Source organism: Myxocyprinus asiaticus, chromosome 24 (genome assembly GCF_019703515.2).
Source record: "Myxocyprinus asiaticus isolate MX2 ecotype Aquarium Trade chromosome 24, UBuf_Myxa_2, whole genome shotgun sequence".
Taxonomy (NCBI): Eukaryota; Metazoa; Chordata; class Actinopteri; order Cypriniformes; family Catostomidae; genus Myxocyprinus; species Myxocyprinus asiaticus.
The window spans coordinates 36,475,084-36,493,624 of record NC_059367.1 but is presented as its reverse complement, the minus strand read 5'-3'; the positions used below and the strand labels follow the sequence as shown (position 1 = coordinate 36,493,624).

General features: G+C 37.4%; 1 protein-coding gene across 1 annotated transcript in view; it reads left to right on the top strand.

Moving 5' to 3' along the window:
* The window catches only part of tcf7l1b (transcription factor 7 like 1b), a 64,272-nt gene that overhangs the window by 23,819 nt on the left and 21,912 nt on the right, over positions 1-18,541 (top strand). The gene's annotated exons all lie outside the window — the stretch shown is intronic.

Sequence of the window (18,541 nt, the reverse complement as noted above, 5' to 3'; positions counted from 1 at the left end):
CATCTAGTTCATAACATCAAGCAGGTTAAACCTTTTTTACTGCAGCTATTTATTTAAGCAGTGTCTGACAGAATCAGCAAAATAATTTAATTTCTCCACAGCATCTCACAAATATGGGAATATTACTAACAGCAGAGCATTTCATGTTCGACAGTGATCGTCTTGAAATGTATTATTGATGCAGTGCTTTGCTGTAATAGCAGTGCTTAAAAAGACTAAACCTAAAGCATTAAAGAGTCAAAACCAGGCACATCCCTGGTGGTTGTATAGTTAGGCATTACTAACGCAATGAATCAATGAGGTAATGGATAATTCACTCTTTCGGCAGGAAACAGCTGCTTAGATATTTCAACTGCGTGCATCCGTGTTGGTGCACATACATAGATTGTCTCTGTCATGACATGGTTACAAAGTGTTTTTATGTCAATATTTACCAGCCTTTTGATGATATTTGATAAATATGGAGGTATTTATGTAGTGTATTTGCACTGAAATGGATTTAAATGATTTTTTTTAGAGGATCCATTTTAACCAACAATTGTGATTAAAACAGTTAAAAAAAACAAGTAAAATACAGTAAAAATTGAGTTTACTTTCTAGTCTAGTAAATAATCAAGGCATGTTTCCCACTCCCAAAATGACCACATTAGTAATATTTTTTACTAATTTGCACAATTATAACAATAAATGGTAATAAACAGCAATGATTTTGTTTATATATATATATATATATATTTGTTATATATATATATAAGTTTTAATACATCTAAAATGCCACACTGAAACTTTTTTAAACATTTTTGAGTGACGCAAACAAATTGTTGAAGCAGAGAATTAAAATCGATACAGAAAATAAATCAAACTTAACAACTAAAGGGGTCGTTCAGACCAAATGTGTTATTGTGCTCCAAAAAGCAAGACACAGCACAATGAATAGTAACTTTTAGCGGCCAAGCATGTTTGGAACTACGAAAATAAGCAATTAGTGAATCTAGAGCGATGTAAATGTAACGCATTCCGCTCATTAGCTGTGTGCTTTGAGTATGTGTAATACACCACAGAGAACAGAGCTGCGCACATACAATAGGTGAAGTGAGCAGCACGTGCAGACTATTTATTTCATTAAATCGCAGCCCTTGCGGTTTAATAATCGCACTGTCATATCGTAATTTTGATTTTATTTTGATGAATCGTTCAGCCCCTGTCTCTACTGCGCCAAACATACTATAGACAGCTGTGCGCGTGCGTGAGTTTCTGTCAGAGGAGCTTCAGAGTGAACACAATCAGTGCTCTGTTTTTATAATACTTGTGGTATGTGTGAGCAGAAACAAATGTTTAATTTAGCCCTGTCTGTTCCTTCCACCATCTCTCTCTCTCTCTCTCTCTCTCTCTCTCTCTAGCGCTCGCTTGCTCTCTTTCTTTCTGAAATGATGTGTCATGGCAGTGAAAGGCCAGTTTAAATGGTAGCAGTGTGTGTTCAGCCTCTCTTAGCACAAGCCCTTATTGAGGAGCTGCACGATCAAATTTACACTGAAGCAAATATTTATGTTCTCTTTTGGCCTCAAAGTGCAGAATTAACCTTTTTTTTTTTTTTTTTTTTAAAAGCCCGTGTTTAAAAGTCATACCTGTGCCCTGTTTTGTAATCTTGTTATATCTGTGTAAGTTATATAAACTTGTATAATTTGTGTAGCCAATGTCGTCAACTCCAATATAGTGGACACCATAATCATCAACACACCGGTGGAAGGTACCTGACTTTGTGCCTGACATGCTGGTGAGGCCTTTACCCCCTTACGCACCTTGTGTATATTGTGTAATAATTGTACGATATGGTCACATCTAAGATTGTCTGTTTAATGTAGAGGCAAAATTGGTCTGACACGTTGCAAGTGTGCAGTCATGTTGTACGTGCACATGAACATAAACTACATGAGAAAACTGTTCTGAAAACCAAAGCTCCTAGAATAGTAGTATATTATAAATATACTGAAGTATTAGCTACTTTTTAGATGTTACTTTGTTGTGAATTGTTCTTGGTTTAAGTTCATATATTCACTCTTTTAGCTCACATAGCTCAAGCGGGGAAATCCCTGGTGACTGCAAAAGCAGACAGTTTATTGTAATACCCGCTATATCGCTTCTTGACACAACACGCTAAAAATGCATACTTGCATTATGTGGTTAGTTGTCGGAATTGAGCTTGCATAGCTTGAAGCAATTATGTTTACATTGTGTAAAGGTATGTTTCGGGCCTTAGAGGTGTATTATTTTTTCCCTCCAAATAATTTTTTTGTTAGTAGACTCCTTGCAACAGCTTAGGAGTGTATTGTAGTGTATTCATATGCTTACACTTGCACACCTCTTAAGATTTTTACAGCAAACTTCCAGTCATCCATTTAACAGCTTGTGTGAATACACAGTTGTACATGGTTATTTCCATACCACAGTGTATATATTGAACGAATGGTCTAATGAATGATTTTTGAAGGGACGTGCTCAATGATTGTAGAGTCGTTGTATTGCTTCGCAGCTAATAAACAGGAGTGGACTTCAATAGAGTAGCAAATGGGCTCTCCAGGCTGTCCTAGCCCTGTTTGATGGACTATTGGTTACCTTAAAAGCCAAATCCATCCATCAACCCTGCTCAGACCTTGGAATCTGGCAATTGTTCGGTTAAACCTTTGCCCTGTCTCTCTGTTTCTCGTACGCTCATAGAAGCTCCTCCATCCTTCCTTACTAATAATTCTTTTGTGCACAAGAGTGTGTTAAGAGGCCTGCGAGCCTGGCCTTAATAGGACCACATTGCCATGGGGATGTGTGCACTCTGGTAGGTTGACCTTTGACCCGGTTTTTAGTGTTGTCAGACAATGAATGGAAGCACAAGGAAGGCGCGCAGGTCACAATAGATGTCCAGTGAGAGCAGGAGAACCCTGTCAGAGGCACTTAACTTCACGCAGTCCAAAGACTGAGGAATACTTCAAACATGGCAGCCATTAACCTAGTGGTAGCCTTGTGCCAGCAGTCCTGTTGACCTTGAGAAAACTGTTGGGAGTATAGCTGTAGACTAACTTTAGGGTTCTGCATTAATTTCTGTCCATTCATTCATACATAAAGGGATGTTTTTATTGAAAATGATTAAAATTGTCAATGCTGTGGCCTTATGTTACTGTGGTGGCAACACACCTTCATATTCAAGGGGGCGATGAGTACCTTTCAATGTCTGTGCCATTAAACTGAATGTTATTATTCAAGTAGCTAGCTATAAACCTGTCAACAGTTAAATTACTTTAGTTTGGTTTGCAAGGCTCACCTTGACAGTAATTGACCTGAAAGAAAAAATGGACTATAGCGTAAACTGTCTGCTTCTAATGTCAGCTGTAATACACTTTATTGTGCGGTAAGAATGCAATGCGTATTTCATTTGGACACATTTTGGAATACACCGACATGTGAAATTGAACCTGTGTAGCTAAAAGCTTTTGTGTCCACGTACTTGTGTAGAATATGTTTTGGGTCTTAGAGTTGTGTTGTTTTCCCCTACAAGCAGGTTGTGCTAGTTAACTCTTCCATGGATCCTCTGTTAAAATGAGCCATGGTGCTCATTTGGGAGATGCGAGATCGAATCCGTCTTTACTGTTCTCTTTCTAGTTTCTATCAAGAAAGGTGGTAAATTAGATCAAATGTACTGGTGTCATACAGTCGAAAAGCTGATTTGAAGCGGTCTTGCAAGGTTACGAGTTATCAGATTATCAGATTTGGCAAACAGATACATACCTGAACTCAAAAACCTGCTTTGCAGTGTCTCAAAGTTTGATGTTGAGTGCACAGTAAGTAGACAAAGGCTATGTCTCAAAACCTTGCAAACTGCCTATCTAGACAGCATGTGTGGGCCTTGACAGCATTTTTGGGCATGCAAAAATGCTCTCCAGGTAGGCAGCTCACTTGTTTTTTTTTGTTTGTTTTTTTGAGACTTTGCCAATGACTCTGTCCTGATTTATGGATTTTAATACTGAATAGAGTATGGAGTAACACTTTACAATAAGGTTCTATACTTTAACAAGAGCTAATGGATTGGTTATCATGAACCAACAATTCTTGATATAGCATTTATTAATCTTAGTTAGTGATAATTTACATACAGTATTGTTTATTCTGTGTTTGTAATACATAAGTAAGTTACTGTATTAACTTTTAATGTTAAAAATGTATTAGTATAGGTAGACATTAATATTAACCAAGATGTTTAACTAATGGGTGGGAATTTTTTTCCCGAAAATAGTTTTGCGTGCCCTTGAACTAAGTTTTACGTTCCTTCGCAATAAATTTACCATTGTTTTACTATAGTAGCCATATTTTAACCTTTATATTTGTAGTAAAACCATAATAATAATATAGGAAAATGAAAACTATGGTAATAAAAATCATATTTTGTCGTTATTATGGTTTTACTACAAGAATTCGTAGTAAAACCATAGTAACCACAAGAATTACCATGGTTAATCTATAGTAAAACCATGGTTACTATATGGATACAGTATACTGCAAGGGTCTTCAACAGGGGGTGGTACCACAGGAGGTCCGCATATAATTGTTTGATTCACCATTGTCACTCATAATAATCATTCACACGTGAGCGATAGCGTGAGAGAGAAGTATGTATTTTAATCCATCAACATGTTAAATTCCATCGCACCTGCATGCCAAAACATAAAGTATGATTAAACTGCATTAGTCAGCAGAAGCACGCAGCCCGGACAAACCATTCATGTGACCACTGCTCATCACGAGCCACTCAGAGCGTGACACACATCAGTTTTAGCAGCGCTGCAGTAGAGGGTTGCGTAAGTAAACGTGTCTGCTTTGCGTTGGTCGCGCTGTGCAGTTGAGCGGATGACAGCCTACGGTTTCTTTTATTATTAGTTGCTTTTTGCTTTCAGAACAATAGCTCACTTGCCTGGTGTAAATAAACAGATACAGCTGAAATGATCAAGCTGGCATTCATGGTCTTTAACGTTCCACACACACAAGACGATGACTCTCAAATCAACATAATTAAAGGTGCACTCAGTCATTGTTTTCCTCATTACAAATTTGTACTCAATGAAATGAACAGTAATTTTGAAATATATCTATAAAATCATGATCACACATGAGATGAAGACTATTTTAGTAACCTTATAAAAGTTGTTTTATTCTGCATGGACAGGGTCGGTCTGTCTGTCTGTCTTTTTTGGAGGAGGTTTGGCACAGTGATTAACAAGGAAAATTAAAAATGTAATGAAAATATTGAAACTTGGACCTAAGATGGACTCCACCGGAAATTAATCTGCCAACAGCTTACAGTCAACCTGCAATGCACCTTACACCTGCATCACATTGGTCAAATGATGGACTACACTCTTAAAATGGAATACATAGATAATAAATTAATTACAGCCTTCATCAACCAAATAACAAAAGGCAATGCATCTGTTTGCACTTCCGCAGTTAATTATGAATGTAAATTCTAAGACTTTAGTCATTAATCTTACAGTTAATACAAAGCTTTTTGTTTAAACACTGGCCCTTAACACTTACTTAGTTTAGTAATTTTAAACCATGACTTGCACTGCACATAAATAATAATATTGGCATTATATTCATGCTGTTTAGCCAGAGGGGAACTGGCCCCCACAGTGAGCCTGGTTTCTCCCAAGGTTATTTTTCTTCATTAACCAACATCTTATTGAGTTTTGTGTTCCTTGCCACAGTTGCCTTAAGCTTGCTCACTGGGGGTCTAAATATAAATATAATTATTTTCTGTTATTTAAAGGTGCAATTTACGATCATGTTTTTTATTAAACCACACTATTATGACCCGAAGACATTCGATAATACAGCTTTTTCTGTTAAAGCATAATTTTCGGTAAAGCTGCTTTGAAATCATGTATGTTGTGAAAAACACTATATAAATAAAAATGGCTTGACTAAAAATGTTGCAGACCCATGCTGTACACCCTGCTGAAAATCAAGCCTAGGTTGGTTGGCTGCTTTTAGCTGGTCGCTAAAAGTGTTCAAAACCCATCTAAAACCAGACTGACCAGCTATGACCAGGCTGGGCGACAAGCTAAAACCAGCCAACCAGCTAATGCTGGTTTTAGCTGGTCTTTTCAGCAGGGAAGCATTTAATGATTATATCAATGGCTTTGCAGTGTAAACATCATGAAGTATGTACATACAATAATATGGTAGACTGTCATACACATTTATATAGGCATAAAATGCAACACTCAAGTTTTATACAATATATAATAGGGGTCCTGGCTCCGTCTCTCTACCCACCAAGGGGTCCTTTGCCTGAAAATGGTTGAAGACCTCTGGTATACTGTATTAAAACCATGGTTTCCGCAACAAAAAACAAAACAAAAAAACGTGGTGGTTACTTAACTAATTTTTCATAGTTACTACAGTATGACTGTACCACCAAAAACTATGGTTTCTACAGTCTAGAATGTTACTATTTTAAAACCATGGTTAAACTATGGTATTTGTATAGTAAAACCATAAAAACCACAATATTTTTTTTAATTTTTGTTTTCCTGTATTATCACCATGCTGTGAATATCATTGTTAATTTATGGTTACTGTAGTAAGACCTTGGTAAATTTATTGCGAGGGAATGCAAAATTTGTTGCGAGGGAATGCAAACTATTGTGAGACCATGCAGAATTATTTCAGAAAAATAAAATCCCATCCTGTCCTCTTAGGGGATCCATAGACTTGTGGTTTTTAGTTTATTAAAAAATTTTGTTTAACCCTTTGCAGGGTTGTCGATTTTAAACGCAGACATTATGGTGCTGAAAGCGCAAATAAGTAGTCTGACTGAAAGTTGTGGTCTAGCCGAGCTGTAAACAACTCACACAGCCAAAACAAACACACCTGTATGTTGAGCAGACTTGCTAATGTGGCAGAGTTTACCTACGGGAGCATGTTGCTGTCTAGATCAAGTTGCCAAGAGGGATGGTGGAAATCACAAGGGGATATGGATCTATAGACATCCTGACTAAATTAAACCTGAGAAGTAAGACCATGTTTAAAATATAGCAAATCAGTGAGCACTTATTTATGGTTTAACTATCCCTTTAACACTTGGGTTTGCATGTCTTTGAATGCCAGACTCTTTTCCCAAGACACTATCATTGCTCAAGTTTAATCTCTTAAATTCAGTTACATTCCTCAAGATCTGATAAAGCATTGTTGCAGTGCTGCATCAGGCCCACCCAGTTTGAGTGATAGTTCACCTCTCCCTCCAATTAGCATGATTACATCTCTCGTTTGCTTAAGAATTACTTATATAATTGTGTAATTACCCTCAACGCATTGAAGCAGAAGAGCTCGGTTTGAACTGGGCGGGCAGTTCTCACCTCTATTGTGTGCTGTAGGTGCTGATTGTGTAGTCAGGTTGGACTAACAGTAGGTGTCAATGGCTTGTATTAAGCTGGTGGCATGTTCTGACAATGGGAAGTCATGCGGGGCAGATCTATGTGTGTGTTATCAGCGCTGGGCTGCTCAGATTGAGAGATGTGATTAACACTAACACACTGGCCACAGGAGGCCCATTTGGGTTCACCATGGGGTCCTAAATAAAACAGACAACACGCTGGGTGATTGGCATTATCCACTGGCACTGACTGCATGTGTGGAGTTGAACTGAGCTGTGGTTATGAATAGGATTGCTCTCTTCAGACATCTAATCTTGACCAGGCTTAAATCAGGGTTTTAGATGAGTAGGATTGTACTAGAATGAAACCAACGCAGGGCTCCAGACTGCAACTAAAATGGTTGCAAATGTGACCAAAAATAATTGATTGCGACAATAATTTAAAATCCAGTCAGGTTGTGTTCGTTCATGTTTCATCAGATATCATCTTGTGAGTTATTGAAAACATCTTTAGAGCGTGCAACAGTGTGTCTCGTGCCACTTTTCACCTGTTATGTTGTTATGAGCTCCCTGCTCCGCACGCAGCAACAAACCTAGCGTGAGAGTGTCATGAACAAATTACACTTTTGAATCTTTTGCATGAATCACCTGAAAAGAACTGAGGGTTTGAACTCAGGAGCTCAGGTTAGCAGTTTGAATCAGATTCACTTTCTCAGCGAATCAGCCGTTAGTGAGCTCACAACTGGGAGCGCAGGTATTTCAAAATAAATCCCATGTCCCATGTGTATTTCAGGCTTCTTTATAATTAAAAGTCCTGTATTGTGTACCACTTTATTTTCTTCTGGTAATTATTGATTGGGATTGGAGTAGCACAATAAACTGCATCTGTAAGGAAAGTCTAAGGAAATATTTTAAAACAATTTATATATACACCAATCAGCCACAACATTAAAACCACCTGCCTAATATTGTGTAGGTCCCCCTTGTTCTGCCAAAACAGCACCAGCCCGCATCTCAGAATAGCATTCTGAGATGTTGTTCTTCTCACCACAATTGTACAGAGCGGTTATCTGAGTTACCGTAGACTTTGAAATAAACTAGGGATGTCCCAGTACCAAAAACCGATTTGACACACGGATGTTGTAATGTAAACATTCAGTGCACAAATTAAAATCACATTATGTCCTACTATGATTATTAAACAGCAAAGGCTGTGATTTAATGAGATAAATATATAGTTTGCATGCGCTGCACGCTTTAAATGTGAGTGTTGTGAATATGTGGAGGCGGTGTGGTGCTGACATAAAGACACAACGTGCTCATACCTTTTAAGAGCTCGTTGAGTCATACACGGAAAACACCGTCATGAGCATCGCACTCTCTGTTTGTAGCAGATGACCTTGAACAGAGCGCTAATTCACTTTGTAGCGCAAGGCACATACAAACTACATATTTATTTAATTAAATAGTAGCCTTTTGCGGTTTAATAATCACTGAGTCATGTAGCGACTTTTCCAGAGTGGGAAGTCATAAGGTCAGAGCAACTTGGTCATAACAACACAGACACTTCAAAATAAAAGCACCACCAAAAATAAAAGCTCAGTTTAATAAAGGGAAAAAGTATGACAGAAATAGACAACTACTGTATAGTTATGTAATATTCACTGTAATAGTACAAATAATAATAATAATTATAAATCAATAGTAATGTTATTATATTTAAGCAATATCTCACATCTGCGATGCTCTGTTATGCAGCACTTTATTTGACAAAAATGACTCCAATGTTGTATTTAGGATTGTGCTGTGAGGTTCTGTATATAAGCACTTCATTTGATAAAAATAATACAATATTATGTTGAAGATTAATTGTTATACTTTCGTTTGATTAAAGTTTTAAGGAGTTCATTTATTTAAACACCATTTTGATGATGAAATTGAAATAAATATGATATGGAATTCAGAAAAAATAAAAAAACAGGTATCAGACTCAGTATTGGTGAGTACCAAAAAGAAAGTATCAGTACTTGTACTCGTTCTCAAAAAAATGGTACCGGGACATCCCTAAAATAAACAAATCATTTGAATATTTATTGTGTGAAAAATATTTCTATGAATTTTTCAAAACTTACGGCTGTCCCTTTTCATTTCCACCACACCAAACAATTTTGCCCCTTATACATTTTTATTTTATTATTTTTTTAATTAGTGTACTTGTTATCCAAGTTGACAAAAATGTCAGTGAACAGCATGCTTGAGATGAAATATGAGACAAGTGATGTTTGAAGGCTTGAGATGTACTGGAAATGACACACTGCAAATTTCTAGAACATAAAAAAAAGGACAAATCTTATGTGATGCATGTACATACATTGCTGGACAGTGTTAGACAAATTGAATATACTAGAGAGTGTGTGAAAAATGTTTTAACAGGATTTCACATTCTTAGAAAAAATAAAGATGGTGAAAAGTTTCTAAGACCATTTTAACGTGAAAGTAAAAACCTATTAAAACTTTTAAGGTCAAAAAAATAAAAAAATAAAAATTGACAACCTCTGGGACCTAAAAGTGCCCATAGTTGAAGAAACACCCTGTAACAACATAATTTTGGTATTTTTGCAAAAACTGTTTTCCATGTAATAGAATTTTTTTTAATTACTATTTCTTTTTAAGTAGCTTAGGCTAAAACTTGAAACAGTTTCTGATTCCATCATCACCCAGGCTTTTAGACTTTTTAGCCTAAAAAAACTCATCTTCCTAAAGGGAGCGACACAGATCTTGAGAGCCCAATTGAAAGCATGTCAGCCACTCATTACCTCGACAGTGGAGCTGCAAGTTTGTCAGGACGATTCTATTTGGGTGCTGTTGGCAGCCGCTGCACTCTCTCCCTCAGTAACAAATGTCCCTCACATCTGCCTCACAGCATCCCTGGCAGCGCTGCCTCGTCTCCTCCGAGCTGACAAAGCCTCCTGGCCCCCTCATTTGCTGCTCTCTCCATGAAAGGAAGCAAACAATTGGACTCTGGCGCTGGCACCTAGCAGGCCCTAGAGCATATGCCATATTCTGTCTGTTCACCAAACCAAAGGGCCCGGTGCTTGGCTTTTCTCGAAAATTCTTCGCCACCTTTTGTCGCATCTGTGTCCTCACTCTCATTACGAGAGCAATTGACTGATGTTCGGTCCGATCTGTTGGAGGCCGAGTCAGAAAGCTGGAAGACAATTAGAGAGGAGAGAGAAATGGATCAGCTAGCTCTGCGAGAGGCCTAGTTTTGAAGTTGAGAGACTCTTATGTAGGATGAGGATGGAGGAACCCACTGCATAGAGGGCATGTGCAGCTTTACGAGAAAGTCCAATTCAGCAGTTGAAAACAATCTAGTTTCCAAATGCATCGGAAAGTTTTGAACGTATTCAGACTGCAGCCAAAGCATATACAGTATATTCCATATATTCATAATGATCAAATAAACAATTTTCCGCCACAAAATACAGTTCATGAACCTAACAGTACACCATTTACGTTTTCCAAGCAATGTAGTTGCATTTTGGTTGTACGAATATTGGCTATTATCAATTAAAACAGATAGTTACGACTCTAAATTCTAATTGGATGAGCTGCGATGTTGTTGTAAAATGGTAATTACGTGCATGACTGTCATTCTATAATAAAGCGCATTGTTTGTCGTAGCCTAATAATAAACAGCTAAACACCTCTTACCTTTAGTAAAATCACTGGAATGCACAGCCTCTTGTGGCTTATTGCTATATATTTCCAAAAGCTTCTAAAATGACTCATCTAATTATATTTTAGACTTGGAATCTGTTTTATGACCAACATTAGTTGTATATTGCTACATAGTGTTGATGTAATTTCTCCTCAGGTTCGTTTGAAATTTTAAGTGCTTCTCAGAATAGACAACAAAACATCATTTGAAAACCTTATCAATGCACTGGTTAACAAATTGTTGCTGTGCTACATTATTTGCAGCCTCTTCAATCTGTAACACAAGCAAACTCATCTCTTTGTTTTATTTGGTTAGCGCTCATCTCCTTTTCCTCTTCACTTCCTCTGTCTCGGTCTATATTTTATGTTAGTTCTCTCCAGCTTTAATCTCAACTCAAGGGCACCTGCAACGCATTAGCACAGTGCCTGAAGTGTACTGTAAAATGTAATTGGCAAATAGAGTTTGTGTGTGTTTTCAATCCCCTGTCACTGTAAACACTTATAACAGGATCGCAATGAAGAAATGCTCCATTCTCTTGTTACGCCCAAACCACTTCTCAAATTGTACCCACCCTTGTCTTTCGGAAATAAATTCTGCTGACCAGCATGAGGGGCTTTTCACTGCTGGTCCTGTGTGCCAGCTTGAAGACAGTTTTAGTGGGGCAGGGCCTGACCACATTGGCGTAGTCGGCACCAGTGTTTGGGTAGAGCTTAAGTGCTACATGGACAGGATGCCAGCGTATAACAGCCAAAGGAATTGTTTTAGGTTGAGGTGATGAAAATGGTATGAAAGGCAAAAATTTGATTATTATGTTTTTTTTATGGGAGTAAACTTTGTGTCATGGTTAAGTTGTGGTGGAGGTGGTGAAGGTTTTCCTCATCTTGGCTGGACACATCCTAGCTCTCTCTGAGTCACTAAAGTTAAGTGAAACCATTGTTGAAGCCAAGTGCTAGGTAGAGACAAAAATGTTGAAACAGCCTTACTGTTGCTCCAAGACTTGGTTCGAGAGATCCAAATAAGCTTAATGTTTAATTAGTTGTGGATGAAGTTTGTGAAGAGATAGTCTAAAGAGCCATTGTTGTTTGAAGGTGTTTATTTAACTTCCACAAATGGCAGTTTTAAAGACTCCATGAAAGTAAAATTAACTTTCTTAATAATTGTCTCTGGTCTTATTGTGCACGATTCATTAGTGCACGTTATTAGAAAAAAATCGGAATTTTTTATTTGTATTATTTTAAATTTTTTGCCGATATAATTGAGGCTGTGCGGGTGGGAAAAATATTATTAACCCATAATATCACATCCTATTTTCATATCCACTTTTCACAGTCAGATCAAATTCTGATGGATAAAATGAAGTCCCTTCCTGCATTATTTGTGCTGAATATTTTGTTTTACTTGAAAATGTCCCTACAATAAACTTTTTGATTTTTTTTCCCCCCTTTTTCTCCCCAATTTGGAATGCCCAATTCCCAATGTGCTAAGTCCTCGTGGTTGCATAGTGATTCACCTCTATCCGGGTGGCGGAGGATGAATCCCAGTTGCCTCCGCGTCTGAGACCATCAACCCACGCATCTTATCACGTGGCTTGTTGAGCGCGTTGCCATGGAGACATAGTGCGTGTGGAGGCTTCACGCCATCCACCGCGGCAACCACGCTCAATTCACCACGCGCCCCACCGAGAATGAACCACATTATAGCGACCACGAGGAGGTTACCCCATGTGACTCTACCCTCCCTAGCAACCGGGCCAATTTGGTTGCTTAGGAGACCTGGCTGGAGTCACTCAGTACGCCCTGGGATTCGAACTAGCGAACTCCAGGGGTGGTAGCCAGCGTATTTTACCACTGAGCTACCCAGGCCCCCTACAATAAATGTTTTAAATTGTATTATTCCATAATGATAAACCTGTAGCAGAAGGTATATTGAATCCATGGAAGTCATTCCTTAAATGTTTTAAAATGCTAGCAATCATGAGAGACAGATCAAGGGATCTTTATTAGAACTATAGGCATTTTAATAAAACACATGCGATGTTAACAGTGCGTTTTATGATTTAATATTTAGTACTGTGCATGATTATATTTTGGCCTGGATTCCTTTAGTTGGATAATACATGACCAACTGAATAGAGTAATAATGTCAGCCCACTGTTTCTTTTTAGCAGTTGTGTGGACCCAGTATTCTTACCCTGACATTCAGCTTTAGGCTTGTGTGTGTGTGTGTGTGTGTGTGTGAGGGATAGTTGAAGGAGATGACTGATGTCAGCCCCAAGAATTTCCTCTCTTTTGGATGGGAATAAGGGGCCCCCTCAGCCCCCCCGAGTCACCCAGCTGTCAGGAAACAATACCCTTGGCCTGTTCAGACAGAACTCATTCCTGAAAGTGTTTTTTTTTTTTTTCTTTTTCGCTGGCCTTCCCACTCCCTCCCGTCTTCCTTTTGTGCTATAATGTCTTTTCCATTTTTAACCATAGTCATGTAAACTTCCTTCCTCCAGAACGCTGCATTTGAAAGCAAGGTCGAAGCTGTAAAGGTTAAATAGTGCACGAGACCCACATTAATTCATTAGTCATAATGGGCACAGTTGAAGTCTCTTGTGTTGTCAGGCTGCATCCGGCATCCAAGAATTATCAAATAGTTTTATGTGGGAATTTATAGGATCTGATTATTATATTTATTGGAGGAGAATAAATACAGTATATTCTGTATCGTATAATAAAATAAATAAGTAAAAGCAAGAAAAAGTATGTGAACCCTTTTGAATTAGCTGGTTTTCTGCATTAATTGGTCATAAAATGTGAAAGTCACAAGTAGAAAAACACAATGTGCTTAAGCTAACAACACACAAACAATTATTGAACACATCCCATTAAACATTCACAGTGCTGTGTAAAAAGTAAGTGAACCCTTGGATTTAAAAACTGGTCAATCCTCTTTTGGCAGCAGTAACCTCAACCAAGTGTTTCCGGTAGCTGCAGATTCCTAGTGTGAACGGCTTTCTTGAGGTCATTCCACAGCATCTCTATAGGGTTAAGGTCTGGGCTCTGATTGGGCCACGGCAAAAGGTGGATTTTCTTTTTTTGAAGCCATTCTGTATTGGATTTACTTCGATGATTAGGGTCATTGCCCTGCTGCATTAGCCAACTTCTACTGAGCTTTAGCTGGTGCACAGCAACCCTGACATTATCCTGTAGGATATCTTGTTAAACTTGGGAATTAATTTTTTACTCTGATGACAAGCGGTCCAGGCCCTGAAGCAGCAAAGCAGCCCCAAATTATGATGCTCCCTCCACCGTACTTCACCGTTGGGATGATGTTAATTATGTTGGTATGCGATGCTCTTTGTACACCATATGTAGTGTTGCATGTGTTTCCCAAACAGTTCAACCTTCATTTCATTAGTCCACAAAATATTTTCGCAGTAGCATTGTGGAGTGTCAAGGTGGTCTTTGGCAAAACTCAGCTACGCAGCAATGTTTTTATTGGAAAGCAGTAGCTTCCTTCCGTGGTGTCCAGCCATTGACACCATGCCTGTTTATTGTTTTCTGTATAGTAGACTCATGAACAGAGATGTTAACTAGTTCCAATGATTCCTTCAAGTCTTTAGCTGTCACTCTAGGGTTAATTATTTTACCTCACTAAGCATTCTGTGGTGTGCCCTTTGAGTCGTCTTTGCTGGACGGCCACTTCTAGGGAGAGTAGCCACAGTACTAAATTGTCTCCATTTATAGACAATGTGGACAGAAGTCAAAGTATTTCTAACCCACACTTCCAATCTCGTTTCATTAACTGCATGCCAGGTTTGCCAACTCCTGACTCTAATTAGCTTTTGTTGATATCATTAGCCTAGGGGTTCACATACTTTTTCCAACCTACACTGAATTTTTTAATGATGTAATCAATATGTACAATAACAATAGAATAATTTATGTGTTATTAGTTAAAATAGATTGTGTTTGTTCATTATTGTAACTTAGATGCAGATCAAACCAAATTTTAACACACATTTATACATGAATGCATGTAATTCCAAAGGGTTCACATACTTTTTCTTGCCACTGTATTGCATAGTAGGGCTGCACGATTACGACAAATCATTATTGTGGATTTCCCCTCAACAGTGCGTAATTGCGATGCATTATTAGAAATTACAGTAAAATATTTATATTGTATGGGGCATCTGCATGCCATATACCTCATGTATTGTTAATTTATACATGAGTAAATCAGGCCTAATTAATTGCGGCAGCTGTAATTGTAATCTTGATTGTTTATTTGATTAATTGTACTGCCCTATTATAAAGTTTAGTAAAAGTATATAAAAGAATGTATATGCACATTTTTAGAAGTATATAAAAGTTTTTTTTTTTTACATTTATCACAGTCTGGGTAGTGTATTTATTTCTCTAAACAAGAAAAAAAAAAGTTAAAATACATGTTCAAAATCAGAGCAGCTGGACTGCTCTTTTGTTTTTGGAGAGTTTGTCTGTATTTAGTCAAATGTTGATTACACAAACAATGTGGACAATAAGCCAATCAGCATTAAGGAGAAACACAATTGGTTTAATTTTAAAAAAATGCATCATCCAATCAGTATGCAGCAACTTAAACCAATCATGACAATTCCATTGTGATTGTTTAGATTGCTAATTTGGATTTTGCATGGACAGATTTGGTATTTTTCTGTTTGGGCTCATAAATTTAAGAGGAAACATTGCTTCTCTGAGTGTACAGAGTATAAGTTAATATAATTGTATGGTGTTGTTTAAGGTTAAAGGAAGTTAGAAAGTCAAAAGGCATTTTGAGAATTGGAGAATTTCTTCCATGTTAAATGAATTTTCTGGGTTCAACGTAAATTAAGCTCAATTGACAGCATTTGTGGCATAACATTGATTACCTCAAAAATTAATTTTGACTTGCCCCTCCTTTTCTTTAAAAAAACAAAAAGTGAAAATCTGGGTTACAGTGAGGAACTTACAATGGAATGAATGGAGCCAACTTATGGAGGGTTTAAAGGCAGAAATTGTCAAGCTTGTAATCTTATGAAAGCACTTTAAATCTTCTGTTAAAACTCATGTATTATTTGAGCCTGTTGCGACAGGTAGCTTTGTCCACAGTGAGATCTCTTTGGTCCAAAAATCCTGACGCACATAATTGTATATTAAATATCAAATATGTTCTGATTGGATGTGATTTTGATTGGATTTGGTTTTGGGTGTTTTAGAGTTTGTGCTCGTAAATTTAGGAGGCATCATTGATTTCTTGTGTGTACTTGTATGTAAAAGTTATGTTATTGTACACGTGAACAGGAAGTTATAAAGTCAAAAGTGCTTTAAGGCATGAGAATTGGGCACTTTTGCTTTTTGCATAACCAATGCACCAATGAATTGTGCACAATAAGAACTAAAGCATGCATTAGGACAGTAAAAAGGGTAAACTTTGATTTAATAATGACTTAAAAGTGCTCTGCTCAACCACTTCAAATATAAGTGAGAATATTAGCTTAAGCAAAATGTGTTGCAATGAATTTCAGATTCTTGGGCAGCCTAAAGAAATGTCCATGTGCATGAAAATCTGCTGTATCCGACAGTTAAAAACTGATATATAAACCAGATGTCTGAACGGAGTTCTTGAGCCACAACTCCATTGAGACTTCTGCTATGACAGAAATCAGAGAAAGAAATCTCAGAATTTATTTACAAATTGCATTACACAACAGTGAATATCAGCACACGTAGAGAGTGGTTCAATGTTTGCGCTGTCGAGACTGAAAAATCCAGTGACCGTCCCATAGGGTGAGCTGTGATACAGGAAGGGGTCAAAAGTGCATGGCTATTCGCTTAAATATTATAGATGCGAGTGTGTTTTTACCGCAGTCTAGTTTTCCCACCTCTCTCCATGGGACTTCCTCTAAGCAACACACATACACACACCCTCCCTCGATAGGCGCCCACAGCTGGACTCTTGTAGGAACACATTCCCTGACAAACACTGACTTAACACACAATACACACACAGTCGCAGGTGTCTGCCAGTAGAATTGCTCTCCACTGACCATTTGATTATTTATTACCCTCTTGCTGAGAGGCAGATCTCTTGCTAGAATATTCTGTTAAGTCTCCTCTAAGTTCAGTGTTTGTTTCACTCATTCATTCAAAGTTAGTCATCAGACAAACCTGTCTAGACATACATACACACACACACACACACACACACACACACACACACACACACACACTATATTAAAGGTGTTATTGTAAACAGGTCTGACAAAACGTGTCGGTTAGCTTTGCCACCCACTGCAGTGAAGTTTCTTTGTTGCAACTGTTTTGAGTCAAAACTTTTCCATTGAAATTTAAAAGGAAGACATGTAAAATGATAATTTGGTCTTTTTTATGTAGACTTTAACCTCTTGATACCCAAGCATGACTGCTGTGTGCATTTTCCATTTCCCTTTTGATTTGTAATTAGTAGCACCTAATAAACTTTAAAAAATATGTTTTTCTAGAGCAAATAGTTTTCCTAAAAATTTATGGCAACATATGTGGACAGTGAGACTAAGTTGTAAAATTGTAAAAAAAAAAAATACCATGCTATAGAATGTCAGATGTGTTTTTTTTTTATTTATTTTTTTTATGTTTTTTATTTATTTATTTTTTTTATTGTTTATTATGTTTCCAGGAGTGTTGGTTATTCATGTCATTGAGACGTTACAGACATTACATCAGAAATTAGCATAATTAATTCTGATTCAAAATAATGGCCGACATCATCCAATCACTGCCAACCATGTTAAAATAAAATTATACATTATAAATTCTGAATGTAAATGTGATAATGCACTGTAAATGTAGGATTTCAAAGGAAAAAATGCACACATTGGTGTACATTGTGTTTAGCAGTGTGGTGTTTCACGATAAATCGCTCAGATTTTAAAAATGGCATATGGTATGAAACTAGAGACTCTAATCTTTTAACTCAAACAGGTTTCAATGTAAAAACATAATTAGGTTTCTTACCAGATGTAGTTTTGTTGCCGTTTCTCCCAAAGACAAACTCTGCTGTGATCGGCGCCATGTTATGTCGAAAGTTTAACCCTTTACTGACAGCCCAGAGTTTTCTGAACTGAGATCAGTCTGTTTAAATGAATTTAAAAATGCGTTGCATATAGCGAAGCCAAAATTCAACCTCCATGCATGTCTACACGGGGTCGCACGAGTTTAATGGTTGTTTACTCAACTATGGGCTCTCTTGACCTGTAGAATGTTTTTCTTTTTCTTTTTCTTTTTTTTTTGACAATAAACAATAAAAACAGACTTCACGCTTTTACTAATTTACTGAACATACATGCAAACAGAAACTGAAGTATCATAGTTGTGATGCAAATATAATCTTTTTTT